Consider the following 17084-nt stretch of genomic DNA (forward strand, 5'->3'; position numbering starts at 1 on the left):
TTTAGAACGATCTTAATGTTGAATTGATAGCTAAAGTTAATGTACAATTGTTAGCTAAACTTAATGATTATTATAACCTAACTAAATTAACATATAAAACATATCTAAATAATCTAAATCGCGGTCTCTTTATTTTGTATTCTAAGGTAAGAATCCTTTCTTTCACATTTGTATACAATTAAAACTAAAAATACTGACTTACACACATTTAGTTTATTTTTAGATATTTCTATTCCTATAATGTAGAAGTCTGCCTTATGGCTTCGCCCCCTTTTTTTTCCATGGGTTGCGGGTTAGTTTTAGGCTATCTAAACAATTGAAATCTTAACATTGTTTTATGCTATTATTTCCCATGAGATTGTTATTTCTTTCATAAAGCCCCTAGGCTATAGGTGAAGCTACAAGTTTTTAAACTGTTCAGTAATAAAGGCATATTTTTTCTGCAATTAATATTTAATTGTGGTTTCGAACTTTCGAAATCTTCATTAATAAATCTTTTACTAAATATTTGTATGAAAAAATTAAATCATTTAAAATAGTTGAGAGGAAGACTACCTTTTCTTCCATTGTTCTATTACTATATCCCATTGTTGAGCCATCAGTGTAGAATGATTTTCAAATATGTTTGATAAAAGGAAAAGGCAATAACTTTCAGGGATATAGGCATATACCATATGAAATTTTTATTATTTTTTTATTTTGTTATCAAATTATATAAAGTATTATCGGTATAGCTTAAATCTCAATAACTACTGAACCGGTTCTCTATTATACATATGCTTCACATAGGTCCTGGGGTGGTTTAGGCTGTTTTATTGTCAGATTTAAATGGTTTTAAGCTATTTTCTTAGCCCCGCTCTGTTCCTTTGAATACAGAGCCCTTCGATGATAGCGGAATTATAGTCCTATTATATAAAGTTGTAAGATTTAAGGTCCGTAGTTTGAAATTTCGGTAACTACTGAACCAATGGAGCTCTCCATTTTTAAGAAGATTCACCTAGTTTCCAGAATAGTTTAAGGCTTTTTAATTTTTTTATTTGAGGATTTATCTTCACTACACTTATCCCTGTATCTTTATCAACATAATAACTGTGCACTGTAAAAATTTTACAAGAATAAGTGAAGGAGGTGTGCTCTAACTTCCACATATTATCACATTATGCACTCTACTCTGGAAATATATAGAAGAGAAGATACAAAAGTTTAGTTAAGAATCCAGATAGAACATTTGGGCAAGAGCCAGGAATAAATTTAAAACTATTGAAAACTTTACTGTTTAATCAGTTTTTTTGGGTAAAATTACAAGATTCATGAAGCGAATCTGCTATCATACCATTAGTACATTTAATTGTATTTACTAAAAGCCATAAAAAAGCTGAATGTCAGCCATTTTTAAAGTCAAGATTTCTCTGAATGATGGAAACATGTTTATTTTAACAAATAAACGTGACATTATCATCAAATTATGCAAAATGTTGGATAATGACTGAACACCAGTGAAGGATGACAAGATGGTAGTTCTTCATATATTGGCTTTTATATTTGATACTATATTTTATTGCTGCAGTACAATAACATATGTTTTTAGTAGTAATGCTACTCTATAACTAAGATATGTCAGTCAATCAATGAAACATCATTGGAAACCGTGACAAACACAAACAAACACATCCTATTACATAAAGAATTAAGGATTTTTTTTGTCTGAAGCTTAAGATTTCCAGAACTACTGAACCCTATGAGTTCTCAATTTTAAAAAAAATAATTTTAAATTTTGGGCAATTTTCTTTTCCACCCCTTTACCTTGGAATATAGATTCCCTAGATGCTAGGGGTGCAGCTGCAAGTTTAAAATAAATTACTCAGCACTTTTGCAATTATAAATGAACAAGGATGACAACATCCCATAAAACATTCCAAGGCTCTGAAATTAAACAGTAGAAATCCAAAAAAAAGAATAAAACATTTTTTTTAATATTGAAGAAATACTGTTATGAAATTTATATTGTAAAAAGTTATGTAATACTATGTAAATGTAATTTCATTACTTAAACTTTGTTTCATATTTCTCTTCTTTCCTTGTAATATAAGAATTACAAAGTCTGATATTACAAAATTTTTCACATTTTTAACATAAAATTGAATAAATATTCCAAGAGCATACACTGTAAGACATTTAGATGGTCATGTTTTAATGGTCTTAAAATTCTTACATTATATGGGGAATGGACGATGTTTCATAAAACATAGTGAACCAACCAACCCCCCAACCTCCCTCCTCCAAGCGAAGTTAGTTCCAAGATGAAGGATATATGGCGCTATATGACAATTGTTGATGTCCCCATGAAGTAAATAGTGGACCACTTTCTAATAAAGATCTACAAAGATGGCTACTATCTTATTTATGACTTTTGCGTTAAAGACCCCATCAATTTATTATTTATGAGAAGGAGAGGGAGGGGAGGAATTCTTGACTATAAGCCTGGAGGGATATTGTTGGCATATATGCAGAAATAATTTGTCAAGGAGGGGGGGGTACTGTATTAGTGTAAACTTAGACATTTTTGACAAAATATTTTATTGACCTTAACTTAAGTCCAAAAGTTCATGGTTAATTGCTAATTGCTGGACTACTCCCAAAAAGGGCTTCACAATAATTAAGTTAAGTGAGTGTAACCCTCCCACCCCCAAAACTATTTTTTTCTTTCCTTTGCCCATAAGTTTTTTTTTCACAAACAAACCCTTTTAGGGTTTTATTTTGTTATGAATTTAATTTCTTTTGACAAGGGGAAAAGGAGATATGACTAAAAAATCTTAATCTTAAATTTTCATAAAAAAAAACATATATCTCTGATAATATTATTAAAATTTTTACTATTTATATAACCTAAAAATTCTGTTTGTTATTCATATATGTAAATTATCATATTGTTCTCATATTTCAAAACAAAATGAACAATTTCAATAGAAATTAAAAGTAAAAATATTATGTACTATTTAGCAAACAAAATATTAAACAAGGATGGGAATCAGTCCCCCAATAGCAATACTGACATATAAACAACAAATATATTTCTTTATTTTGGTAGCAATATATCATTCATAGCAGCCGAGAAATTTCGAGGAGTAGTTATGCTACTAAAGCAATTAATTTCTGCTAACCCAGGTAATATTGGGCTATGTTACCCCTCTTTCTAACTACTCCAACCAGCTGATAACGGACAGTGTTACCCCTCTTTCTAACCACTCCATGAAGGTTATAATGGGCTGTGTTACCCCACTTTCTAACTACTCCATGAAGTTTATATTTGGCTGTGTTAACCCACTTTCTTACTACTCCATGAAGTTTATATTGGGCTGTGTTACCACACTTTCTAACTACTCCATGAAGGTTATAAGGTTATATCAGGCTGTGTTACACCTCTTTCTAACTACTCCATGGAGGGGATATTGGGCTGTATTACCCCTCTTTCTAACTACTCCATGAAGGGAATATTGGGCTGTATTACCCCACTTCTACCTACTCCATGAAGGTGATATCGGGTTGTGTTACCACTCTTTCTAACGACTCCATGAAGGTTATATCGGGCTGTGTTACCCCTTTTTCTAACTACTCCATGAAAGGGATATTGGGCTGTATTACCCCTCTTTCTAACGACTCCATGAAGGTTATATCGGGCTGTGTTACCCCACTTTTTAACTACTCCATGAAAATTATAAGGTTATATCAGGTTGTGTTACCCATCTTTGTAACTACTCCATGAAGGGGATATTGGGCTGTATTACCCCTCTTTCTAACTACTCCGTGGAGGTATAATTGGGTTGTGTTACCCCTCTTTCTAACTACTCCATGAAGGTAATATCTGGCTGTGTTACCCCTCTTTCTAACGACTCCATGAAGGTTTTATCGGGCTGTGTTACCCCACTTTTTAACTACTCCATGAAAATTATAAGGTTATATCAGGTTGTGTTACCCATCTTTGTAACTACTTCATGAAGATGATATTGGGCTGTATTACCCCTCTTTCTAACTACTCCATGGAGTGGATATCGGGCTTTGTTCTCCCTCTTTATAACTTCTTCATGGAGCGGATATTGAGCTGTGTTATCCCTTATTCTAACTACTCCATGAAAGGGATATTGGGCTGTATTACCCCTCTGTCTAACGACTCCATGAAGGTTATATCGGGCTGTGTTACCCCACTTTTTAACTACTCCATGAAAATTATAAGGTTATATCAGGTTGTGTTACCCATCTTTGTAACTACTACATGAAGGGGATATTGGGCTGTATTACCCCTCTTTCTAACTACTCCGTGGAGGTATAATTGGGTTGTGTTACCCCTCTTTCTAACTACTCCATGAAGGTAATATCTGGCTGTGTTACCCCTCTTTCTAACGACTCCATGAAGGTTATATCGGGCTGTGTTACCCCACTTTTTAACTACTCCATAAAAATTATAAGGTTATATCAGGTTGTATTACCCCTCTTTCTACCTACTCCATGGAGTGGATATCGGGCTTTGTTCTCCCTCTTTCTAACTTCTTCATGGAGCGGATATTGGGCTGTGTTATCCCTTATTCTAACTACTCCATGAAGGTGACAACGGGGCTGTGTTACCCCTCTTTCTTAATATTCGGTGAAGTTTTTCCGATATTGACTTTATTTATCTGCTTTTCGCCAGGTTTACAAAGTTTTAAAACATTTTTTCTTTAGACATTGATTTGAGAGTCAGGTTATAGAATAGAATATTCTAATACACCAGTAGGGACTTTGCATAAATCATAGTGTAGTAAAGTGAGCTACAGTTTTCTTTTTTATATTCTTGATTTGATACGAGTGTTGCTTCAACAACAAAAACATGAATGGGACTTCTAAGGTAAAAAAAGTATTTTTTTCTAATTGGAATCTAACGGGAAAATGACTGACGTAATGTTCGCAAATTGTTCTAGCAGATACTAGAAGCCTAAAAATAATCTGGAAAATCTAAGATTTTCTTACATACAGGAAGAGACTGGCTACTCAACTACGCATTTAAATACGCTACAAGATAATAGCATATTAGCTAAATAAGATTACAATAACAAATTTAAGTTCCTTACTGTAAAAATCTAGACTATTGGGAAGATTAAAGGATTGAAAGGTTTTGAGTTCAGGCTGATATAGTTTTACTTTGACTATTTCTCCGAGAAAAAATAATCTTTGAAAGCGGAGATAAAAAATCTGGAAAAATTATGTAACACGAATGTAATATTTTTTGAAGTGGAAAATAAGCATTTTGAACATGGGATCATGGTTATATAACATACATTTAAATGCAAACAGAAAGAATGCTGCTAGTTAATTCTTAAGTAATTTTAAAACGACACTTTTAATTTTAAAAAAAGACATTACATAAGTCTTATCTTTATGATATTTATTTTGAACCTTCGGAAGAAAGTTTCAGGTAGATGGATTTCCTTGAAATTGCTATATAATCTGTACCAAATAAGTTTGAAATAAATAGCATTTTGTAAAAGAAAGTTAAACATAGCAGGTGGGCATTCACAACCGCACCTGTTTTCCATTAGAAAATTATATTATAAACACAGCAAAAATTGTCCTTTCCCTCTAATTGCTACGATAGCGATCCAACAGCCATCTACGAGATCTTATCAGATATACAAGCACACAGATTCACATAACTTACCACTTTATAGCATAGGATTATCAATTACTAGAGGCTTTTTCCTAAGGATCTAAGGGCTCTGTAATAAAAGGGGGTAAAAAAACCCCCAAAAACTAGCCCAATGCTTAATTGCGAAATAAAATAGCATTAAAATGATTAAACCATTATAAGAACGATGCAAAGCTTCCCTTGATCAGTAGTTACTAAAATCTCAAGCTTCAGACAAAAAACTTAACTACTTTATTCGAGGATATGTAACTATTTTGAGGTCAATAATATGCTGCAATGAATGGACACCGGCGCCATAGCAATTGTTCCAATATTTGTCTTGCTGTCAAATGCTTTGCTTAGGTCAAACTGAGTGCAATTATGCATTTTATCCAAGGTGGCAGGGAGGGAGGGGACATTTCACTGCAAATTATACTAATACAAACAGTTTTGACAACATCATCTTATTCGTTAGCTCGCAAAATATGGGTACTATTTTAAATTTTAATTATGATCAACGAAATTCATTTAGTAAATTACTAAAATTGTTGGGGATAAGTTTGAAGAATGGTAGTTTGTGATATATCTGTTTTCTTAATCATTTTCACTCCCCCCTCCCCTTCTCTTCTAGAAGAATTATCGACAGACAGACTTACAAAATAATGCATATTGTATTAATCTTTATTAAAAATTTCAGCTTTCTGTCTTTAATAGCAGCTGAGAAAATCCCATTTCCCCTGGCTGATGGATAGACAAAGTGAGTTATAGAGTAGCTTCGCTAGTAAAAATGTGAAAATCTTACCTGGTTACTCTAGCAGTTGTGGGAAGGCAACACAGAAACAGAAAAAATAGGCCCCAATCTAAAAAAAAAAAAATTTACGCCTGAAAAAAAGACAAATAATAAGAATCACAACATCCATAAAAGCAAAGTTGCAACGAACACTGATACTTTTAGAGTAATAGAACTTATTTAGTACAATATTGACATAGATGTCAAAACTAAGTTTCTTGCAAAATTGCTTCAATATATGATACTATTTAGGAACATATTTATTTACAAAATCTATCTTTACATTTCAACACAATTTATCTCTCTTTATATACAGTAAACACTATACCTATATATTTCTATTATTAACTATTTATTTTTCTAGCCTGTTGACTTAATAAGATGTATACTTAAGCATAACAAATATCTATCGAATATCTATCTCTCTATCTATCTTTGTATCTATTAACTATCTATCTTTTATCTATTAACTCTCTATCTTTCTTTCTTTTGACTATCTATTTTTTCCAGCCCGTTGACTTAATGAGAAGTATGCATAAGCAAAACAAATATCCATCCAAAGTCTATCTTTCTATCTACCAAATATCTATCTTTCTATCTACCAACTATCTATCTTTCTATCTAATAACTATCTATCTTTAAAGCCTGTTGACTTAATAAGATGTATGCATAAGCAAAACAATTATCTATACAAAGTCTATCTTTCTATCTATAAACTATCTATCTTTGTATTTATTAACTATCTATCTTTCTATCTACCAACTATCTATTTTTTAAGCCTGTAGACTTAATAAGATGTATGCATAAGCAAAACAATTATCTATCCAAACTCTATTTTTCTATCTACTAACTATCTATCTCTCTATCTACCACCTATCTATCTTTCTATCCTATGACTATATATCTTTTATGCCTGTTGACTTAATAAGATGTATGCATAAGCAAAACAATTATCTATCCAAAGTCTTACTTTCTATCGATTGACTATCTATCTTTCTATCTACCAACTATCTATCTTTCTATCTAATAACTATCTATCTTTAAAGCCTGTTGACTTACTAAGATGTATTCATAAGCAAAACAATTATCTATCCAAAGTCTTACTTTCTATCGACCAACTTTCTATCCATTGACTATCTATCTTTCTATCTAATGTCTATCTATCGCTCTATCTACTAACTATTTATCTTCCAGCCTGTTGACTTAATAAGATGTATGCATAAGCAAAACAAATATGCATAGAAAAATGATAGTAATATTTGATTTATTATATCACTCCAAACATAGGCCTAAAATAATATTGGATAAAACATTCTAAAATTGAGAAATCTAAAATTTAATAGTCCTATTCTAATATTTAAAGTAGTAAGTTTTTTTTTGTCTAAAGCTAAAGCTAGGATATGCTTGTTTCAATAGGCTTTACTTATCAGAATTTTTTTTATAAATGTCTTGGTGTGGTTTCAAGCTATTTCTATCACTTTCCCAGCCCTCCCCTAAATCCTAGGGGCGAAGCAATAGATAAAAACTACTTAAATTTTAAGTAAAAGAAGGTTAAAGCATTAAGAGAAGCTCTAATAATAGAACAATAACGTCAAAACAAACAATTCTGAGATTTATCTGTATTTATTATATTCTTTGACATATACAGGCTATGCAAACAAAATAAAAGAAAATCAGGAAAAGGAATTAATTTTATGAAAAATCTTTAAATCATTTTTTTTTTAAAACTTTTAGCTGAATTAATTTAAAACCGTACTGCAGTACTTCGTTTTTTAATGAGATCTTTATAGTGCCATGAAAAATGACGTCATATTATAATAGTTAACTATTCTTTTATAATAAAATTTGGGATTTTTAGGCCAAAAGTTTTTAGATTTATACCCTTTTATTATAGGCGCTAAAATCTAAATTTTTTGGCCGAAAAATCATTAATTACGACATATTAGAAAAACGGACTATTCTAATATGACGTCATTTGCATAGGCACTATAAAGGGCTTCATTTTTTTTATAAAAAACTTAACGTAAGGAGTGACCTAAAAAGTGTAACAAAACATTTTTGTTAGAAAGATTTATGTATAATAGACCTCCAATGCATTTTCTTATCAATCTTTTTTAATTTTTCCTTAAAATGTGAACTTTGAATTTTATTTTAAAAGTAAATATTATATTTATACATACAAATTACAGTATATTTTTGACATTAGTGTATTGTTTGTGTGTGCATGTCTAAGAGGATCTTGTAAACGGCTTGACCAATCACTTTCCTGGAAGCTTAACATGGGTTCTGTGAATTTTTTTCGCTAATCTGCAAGGAAATATATAGACCCTCATAAAGAAAAAGCCTCTAGAAAAATTTTACCCTATTCCCACCGCCAAATTTTTTTTTCTCTACATATATTTTTTTAAAACTTAAATTACAAGTTTGGGGAACCTTTTATGTGGAAGTCCACGATAGGCTACGAGCAAAGTCACTAGAATAAAAATATTAAAATTATCTAAAGTAAAAGTATATAAAGAAAAGATTTCTACCAAAGAAAATCTAATTTCTCGAAGATTATATATAAAAAAAAGAAAATATGTTTAAGACAGAAACTGAGCTGAATTGACAAATATATTCTTAATTATTTTGAAGCTTCTCTTTAAATTATATAGTCCGTCGGTCTGTCTGTATTGCTCTAGAGGAATCAAATTCGGTATATATCTATTCCAAAAGTACTTTATTTCAGGGTGTTCAGTATTGCAATACTTATAGTTTAAGACTTGATAATAGAGATTCTTCGTTTACATCATTATACCTAATGGTCCAAGGAATCTATATACCAAAAATCAAGTAAAATAGGATCAATTATATATTCCTAAATTGTATCTTCACTTTTCAAAAAACATCATTCTAAGTTTGAAACCGATAGGACAATCTTAACATGCCTAATTAACGATGAGAGCTATCATTTACGGATAGAAAAACATTGCCTATAGAAAAATATAGTTTAATAGGACAAATGTTATATAATTTTATGTTACAATACCAAATATTTGATTGTAATGCTCTTTGCAAATCTTTCATTGCAAACTGTTCCACACATTAATATGTAATATTTTCAACCAGGGAGGAAGGGAACATTGCGTTGTTTATTACACTAGTCCTCAAAGTTTTATAGTAATGTTTTCTTATTAGTTGGCTTTACAACTTTGGGGACTTTTATTGAATTTTGATTGGTTGGTTCATTAAGATTAGTGAACAGGTAATTTTGTAAATCATCATTGGGGATGTACATCAATTTATCTGCCATTGTCTTATCCCGCTAGATCCCTGATTATCAAGTATTATAAAACAGAACATTTTTTATTATTAGAGGTATTTGGTGATTTTTATTATTTAGTTTAGAACTTGTTAAAAAAGAACAAAACTTTAATGCATGCCTAAAATTGGAATTTTCAAGGGTAGGTAATTGACAAGAAAAAATGTATTTTCAATCACGGACGTTCAAGCTTTTTTGTAAGCGCCAAAAAAATTGTTTGATGAGTTTTGGAGGGGGAATAATCTAATATGTTTAAGTGAGGGGACAAAGTTCTCAAAAAAATTCTGACGTCATAAAAATGATGGACGAGGAGAGGAGGAGTGGGAAAGAAAACCCTTAAAAAAGAGATGGATAATCCTTCATTTTTATGACGTCATATGCTGTTTTTTTGAGCGAATTTGTCCCCTCATATGTTAAAAACTTATTTTCCTTGTGTGTGTGGGGGGGGGGGGGGGGTGAATCACTTGACCCTCCCCCTTGTCAATAAATTGGATTCATGTTAAATATGTTATAAATTGAAATAAAATATTTTTCTGTTTTTTTTCTTGGTACATAACAATATCAATAATTAAATGAATTTTTAGAATTTTATAGTTCAATATATTATTCTTAACTAATTGGTTGTTATAAAAATCCTAGAAAGAAAATATAAAATATTTGTACTTTTTTCAGTTTTAGAAGATCTCAGTGAAAATAATGTTTCAATTTTTATTATATGTTATAATTTAATTGAATTGCTTCGAATCTGGTTCTGAGCAACAATGAAAAAATATTTTCTACAAAAAATGAAATAAATTCATATTGATCCTCGTTTTGTTGGCCCATGAAGCTAACAAAACAAAATTTATGTAATACTACAACTCAAAAGTGGTTATTCATGCCATTGTATTAGAGACATCTTTCCACTGATATTAAGATGAAAACTGGTATTAATTTCATGTTTTTTTTTTCAATATTCGTAATGATATGTTATAAATGATTTTTCAGGATGGCTAACAACACGATCTAATCCAGCGGATATTAATCGGTTTCGAAGTCATACAGTATTATAAACAGCTTTCCGATGATATAAAATGTACAATTATGAGATAAAAGCCAGTTTTTAGCCCCTTAGAAAACTGGATATAATACAATGCTAGACATAATTTTTCAGAATGGATGAGAACTGGTTCTATTCAAGCGGGATATTAATTGGTTTCAAGGCCATACTGAGCTGGATCTTTAAATCGTTTAGTGGTGCGCTAAATCGGGGCGATCCAGTTCGGTGCACCTAGATATTATTAGATTTCAATCTTCAAATCTAAATTGAATGGGCGAACCAGCGCGCCCAGTGGCGCGGCAATGGCACTCAACGAGTGTCATTGCCGCGCCAAACCGGGGTGAACTGGATCGCCCCGATTTAGCACACCACTAAACGATTTAAAGCTCCAGCTCTGGAAAAACTATTAAACATAAAAAGATAAATGTAAAGTGTTGCTAGGAATATAGGAAGGAAAGGTTCAATTTCATCTGAAATTTTCATCCAATGATCAGAATCAGATCAGAGTGAGATGATGCAGGGAGGGAGAGAGGGAGGGAGGGAGGGAGGGAGGGAGGGAGGGAGGGAGGGAGGGAGGGAGGGGACATGGCACTGTAATTTACACTAGTACCCAAATTTTAGTGAATGGCTAAATAACTTTGGGTACTTTTAGAGATTTTTTTGTTAGAAAACTATAAGTATTTAAAATTGTAAACCAATCTACACAATAGGAAATTATGTTTATCATGGATGGGGATGTAAATCAACTTATCTTCCATCGTCTTATCCCGTAAGATCCCTGGAGATCAAGTCAAAATACCATTTTCATTTCACAGAAATTTATTTGGTTTCCTAGTTCTCTGAACAGGGACAGCGTACCTGCAGATAATAGTTTTACTACCTCAAACTTTTACACCTCAGGTATTTTTTTGTTCAATAAGATGAAACAGTATTATTGATTTGCGGGTTTAGATGTAATTTTGATAGATAAATAAGAATGACAACATCCATAAGTATCAAAGCACAAAAAAATCATAGACTTGTCAACCGGACAAAGTGAGTTATGGAGCAAATGTTCAGTTGTCATAACACAGAAAAGAAAGAGTGAGAATATGCAAAAACTGAAAGAAACACACGAAACCTTTGAAAATAAGGGTATTTCTTTTAGAACTTGACCGTCAGAAATACGAACAAAACATAGGGCACATTATTTACGAAAAAAACATTTTTCTGCATGAGGTCTCAGATTTTGATAAAAACTTCCAGTCCCCTTTATTTGGCCATAAAACTAAGGGCTGGGTGATTTTTAACCTTTTTAATCCATTTAAAGTCCGATTTTTCGCGCATTTTCTCACTGTGGTGTTTTCACAATGAAAAAAAGGAATTTTTTCATGATTTTCAAGTTTAAAATTTTTACATTAATTTTCAACTTACATACATGTTTTATATATCAAATTAATCCCCCAGATGGGTACAATATAGAATTTGTCTTTAAAATCACAAAATTCAAGAATTACAGGGTGTCCCAAGAAAAATGTCAAAACAGGTTTTTTAAACTTTTAAAGACAAATTCTATATTGTACCCATCTGGGGGATTAATTTGATATATAAAACAAGTATGTAAGTTGAAAATTAATGTAAAAATTTTAAACTTGAAAATCATGAAAAAAAGCCTTTTTTTCATTGTGAAAACACCACAGTGAGAAAATGCGCGAAAAATCGGACTTTAAATGGATTAAAAAGGTTAAAAATCACCCAGCCCTTAGTTTTATAACCAAATGAAGGGGACTGGAAGTTTTTATCAAAATCTGAGACCTCATGCAGAAAAATGTTTTTTTTCGTAAATAATGAGCCATAGACTAGATGCGCATATGTCACAGTATATTTGCAATGGAAATTTTAGCTGTCTATCTTTAAAAGCATCCGAGAAAACCATATTTAATTTCATTTGCTAACGAAATGACTGACGGACAGTGAATTATAGAGAAGCTTTGATCCTATAAATCTAAATATTTGCTCATAGATAGAACCAACAGTCTTCGGTTCACAAGACATAAATAATTTTGAATTTTGTCAAATTTTTTGTCTAGTGGAAAATTTGAACTTTTGATTCCAGTATAAACAGTACACACACAATTTTTTCTAAGAATTTGGAATTGGAAAAAAAGTAATAATTTTTCATATAACTTTTTGCCAATAAAAATGATTAATATAGTCATAGATATAAAATTAACCAAAAAAGCGATACATATCAAAATTATTACCTACTGCTGATACATAAGACGTACGATATTAATATTAAGCGTAGAGGGAATGCCTTGGCACAAACAAAAGTAATATTTTGTAATGATTTCAGATAAAGGTCGTGATCAATGGGTTGATTGTCTGCAATACTTTGGATGTAAAATCAGCGATCTAAAGGGATAAGACAATAGAAAATAAATTGACGTACATCTCCAGAAATGAGACACAAAATTACCCGTTCTGTAAAATACAATTGGTGGATAAAACGTATGGACATTCAACATATTGAACTAACCAATCAAAATTTTAAAGTCCCCAAAGTTGTCCAGCAAACGAAAAAAAACGTTATAATATAACTTTTTTAATAAACAGCCCAATATCCCCTCTCAAAAGACACCCAGTCCATAGAAACCTTAATAAAAACCCTTTAATACTTTATGTATTTTGTTTTCTGACTATAATACAGGCCTAAGCTCTTGTAAGCACTGTAACAACAAACACATTCTGATATTGTTCAGTTGGGAGCAAGAAAACAAGTTTCACTACTAGGGAATATAATCTGAGTTTAAAATGTCTCTGAAAGGAATAATTCTATTCTTATAGCACAGTTATGGAATCTCGACCACAAAGAATTTTTTACAATCTTGACAAGTGAGGTATTTTTGGAAAGAGGAATATACATAGAAAACGCCTATGTAAATTAGAAAATCCGCAGAAATCATATTTGCAAGTTATTTGCAAAAATCTGCAATGTTAATTTGCAAAATTATTTTCATGCCTTAAATGAGTTATTTAAGCAAACAAAATTTAGCATAAATGGATATTTAAATCCCAAGGTATTAAATGATCGAGCGTTAGCTCATCATTTAATACCGAGGGATTTAAATATCCATTTATGCTAAATTTTGTTTGCTTAAATAACATTCTATTGCAACAAAAAGGTGATGTTAGCAAATAATTTCTTGAATAAAATCATAAAACGTTTTTTCATTTAATTTTCATTTTTTTCACTGTTGTGTTTTTATTTGACATTAGAAATAAAAATCATAAAAAATCTTCCAAATCAAAGAGAAAAAATCTTTGAATTATTGGTCAATTTAAGTTCAAAGATTTTTTTTATTGTAAAAAGTTAATTTTTTAAAAATATTTTAGAAAAAAAATCTTCTAACAAAAAAAAATTATCATAATCCAAGATGGCGTCAATACATGTAAAATAATATTTTCAAAACAAAAAATTAAAACTTGAATATCTTTTTTCACAGATTGAATTTCAAAAATCGGTCTGACAGTTTTTCCAAAGTCAGTATGATCTATCGAATGAAAAAGGTTTGAAACTGATAGAAAATTTCTTTATACTAAAACATATTTTTTCTTCCGTTTTTTCCCATACTTCCAAAAAATGAAATTCAATGAAAATTAAATGGTTCTCACGTTAAAAAAATTTCTCACGGGTCCATAAAATGAATTTAAATGAAAATCATATGTACCATTTAAATCAAAATAAATGGTTCCCACATTCTAAAAATTTTCCCACGCTTGACATTCTTGAAAAATGCTAAATAAATGGACATTTAAACAAACCAAAGATCGCGTTTTTTGCAATGGAATGACTTATTTAGAAAAAAAATCTTTTTATGAAATGTGTTTATCTATAAGTTTAGAACATACTTAACCCATTAATGACAATAGGGTCTTAAACGACGCACAAATTCAAACCTATACTATCACTCTATTTTTTTATGCTGTCCTTTTTAAATGTTTGTAAATAACTGAATAGAGCTTCAAGTTTTGTCCTCTACATTGGCTGGCCTCTCACTTCATTCGATGACCAGATGAAATCATATTTTCATGGCAGAAGTGGAAAAAATAGGAAATAATTTCCACACCAGGCCTAACTTTTTTCTTTTAAAGAATTAAAACATACTTATTTATAATTAATTATAGCATTTGTTATATATTTTTAGTTTCTGCTAAGTTTTCTGTAATTTTAGTTAGTTTACATACTTTTTTTTTATAAATTGTTGTGCGTCGTATTCGACGCATCCGGACTAATCATTTTAGCCATTGCGTCCTTTTTGACCTTATAGGACTAATCATTTTAGGATTTTACTGTATAATCTCCTATAATCTGCTAGTTGATACGCCCCTAACCTCTAGGACCTGTGGGGGATGTCAGGAAAATAGCTTAAAACCATCCCAAGGTATTTATGAAGCTTCCCTGATAAGTAAAACCAATTCAGACCTTCGATTTCTGTAATCTTTGGCTTGAGACAAAAACCTTACTACTTCATAGTATGGAATACAATACAAGCAGCAGCTACGCCCCTAGAGGCATCTAGGGCCCCTTAGAATGCAGGGGGAGTCAAATCCCCTCTTTCAATTACAATTTTTTTAAGAAAAAGTTTTTTTTTTAATTTTGGGGTTTTTTAATATCTAGGGATGATTTCTCTTAAGGGATGGTGGTGGTACCCTCCTTCAAAATAGTTATAAACCTTACCAGGACCTAGCAGAAGCTACCATGTAACGGAGCACCATATAGGTTCAGGGGTTAGCAAGGTCCTTTGGTACACACACGGCATACAATAACATGTTACTTTATTTTAAGGATATAAAAATAGTAGCGCAGATAATCTACAACTAGGGTCTGTCTGTACGTCGACCTGTCTGTATTTCCATAATTGCATCCAAATAAATAATAGCTACCTTACAACTAGGGAATGTATGTATGTCTGTCTATATAACCAAAATTACAGCCAATTAAAGACTGTAAATATGTTTATACTTCCGTAATTTTTATTGCAGCCTAGCTGTTGATATATTCATAAAAATAGCGCAAATACTCTACAATTATGGTCTGTCTGTACATCCGTCCGTCTGTATATATATAATTGCATCCAAATAATTAACAACTACGCTACAACTAAGAAATGTATTGGTTAGGGATCTAAAATAGTAAGTCAATGGCCGATAAATTGATGTACTTACTCAGGGATATTATACCATAAAATCTTTCTGTTGATTACATTTAGTGGTTGAAACATTTGGACACTTAATAAACCAACCAATCAAAATACAAATACAATTCCCCACAGTTGGTAAGACAACAAATAAGAAAAAGTTATTATAAAACTTTAAGGATTAACAGGGGCTGGGGGGGGTGGGGTAAGGGGTTGTCATGTATTGGGTTGTTCAATATAATTGTCGACAAAATCATATTTCTTTGCTAAACATTGTAATAAAGTGAAAGGGTATCTATCTGTGTATCTGCTTAACTGATATGCTTCTTTTTTTACTTTGTAGCTTCTCATAGGTCCTGGGAAGGTTTACAACTATTTTTGGGGAGGTTACCTCCACCCTCCAAAGAGAAATCGCCCCTTGAAAAAGACCCCCCAACACAAGAAAAAATAGAATTAACTTAATGAAATTAATTCTTTTTAAATAAAAAATATTGTTGTTGAATTCAATGACCTCTCCCCATCTTAAGTGCCCCTAAAGGCCTCTAGGGGCGTAGCCACTAGTACTAAATAATCATATTCTGAATTGTTTCATACAGACGAATGGACGTACAGACCGACACTGATTGTAGAGTATCTGTGTTATGTATCCTTTTAATAAAGTAACAGGATATACTTTCTACATGTGTCTGTGTGTTGTGTACCAAGGTATCTCACTAACCACTGAACCGATATGGTTCTCCTTTACATGGTAGCTTCTCATAGAACCTGGTAAGGTTTATTAATATTTTGGGGGTGAGTACCACCACCCTCCAAAGAGAAATCGCCACTTAAAAAAGACCCCCAACACAAGAAAAAATAGAATTAACTTAATGAAATTAATTCTTTTTAAATCTAAAAAAAATATATTGTTGTTGAATTCAATGACCTCTCCCCATCTCAAGTGCCCCTAAAGGCCTCTAGGGGCGTAGCCACTAGTACCAAATAATTATATTCTGAATTGTTTTATACAGACGAATGGACGTACAGACAGACACTGATTGTAGAGTATCTGTGTTATGTATCCTTAAAATAAAGTAACAGGATCTAAATACATTCTACATGTGTCTGTGTGTACTAAG

At 31.5% G+C, this 17084-nt stretch overlaps 1 long non-coding RNA gene across 1 annotated transcript in view; it reads right to left on the reverse strand.

The window, feature by feature from the left end:
* Positions 1–17084, reverse strand: part of LOC145305367 (uncharacterized) — a 52112-nt gene that overhangs the window by 12747 nt on the left and 22281 nt on the right. Inside the window, exon 2 of the long non-coding RNA XR_013874579.1 lies at positions 6459–6516. This is a non-coding gene — a long non-coding RNA (uncharacterized LOC145305367). The remainder of the gene's footprint in view (positions 1–6458; positions 6517–17084) is intronic.

This window comes from Acartia tonsa, chromosome 14 (assembly GCF_053477335.1).
Source record: "Acartia tonsa isolate MP-2025a chromosome 14, ASM5347733v1, whole genome shotgun sequence".
Lineage (NCBI taxonomy): Eukaryota > Metazoa > Arthropoda > Copepoda > Calanoida > Acartiidae > Acartia > Acartia tonsa.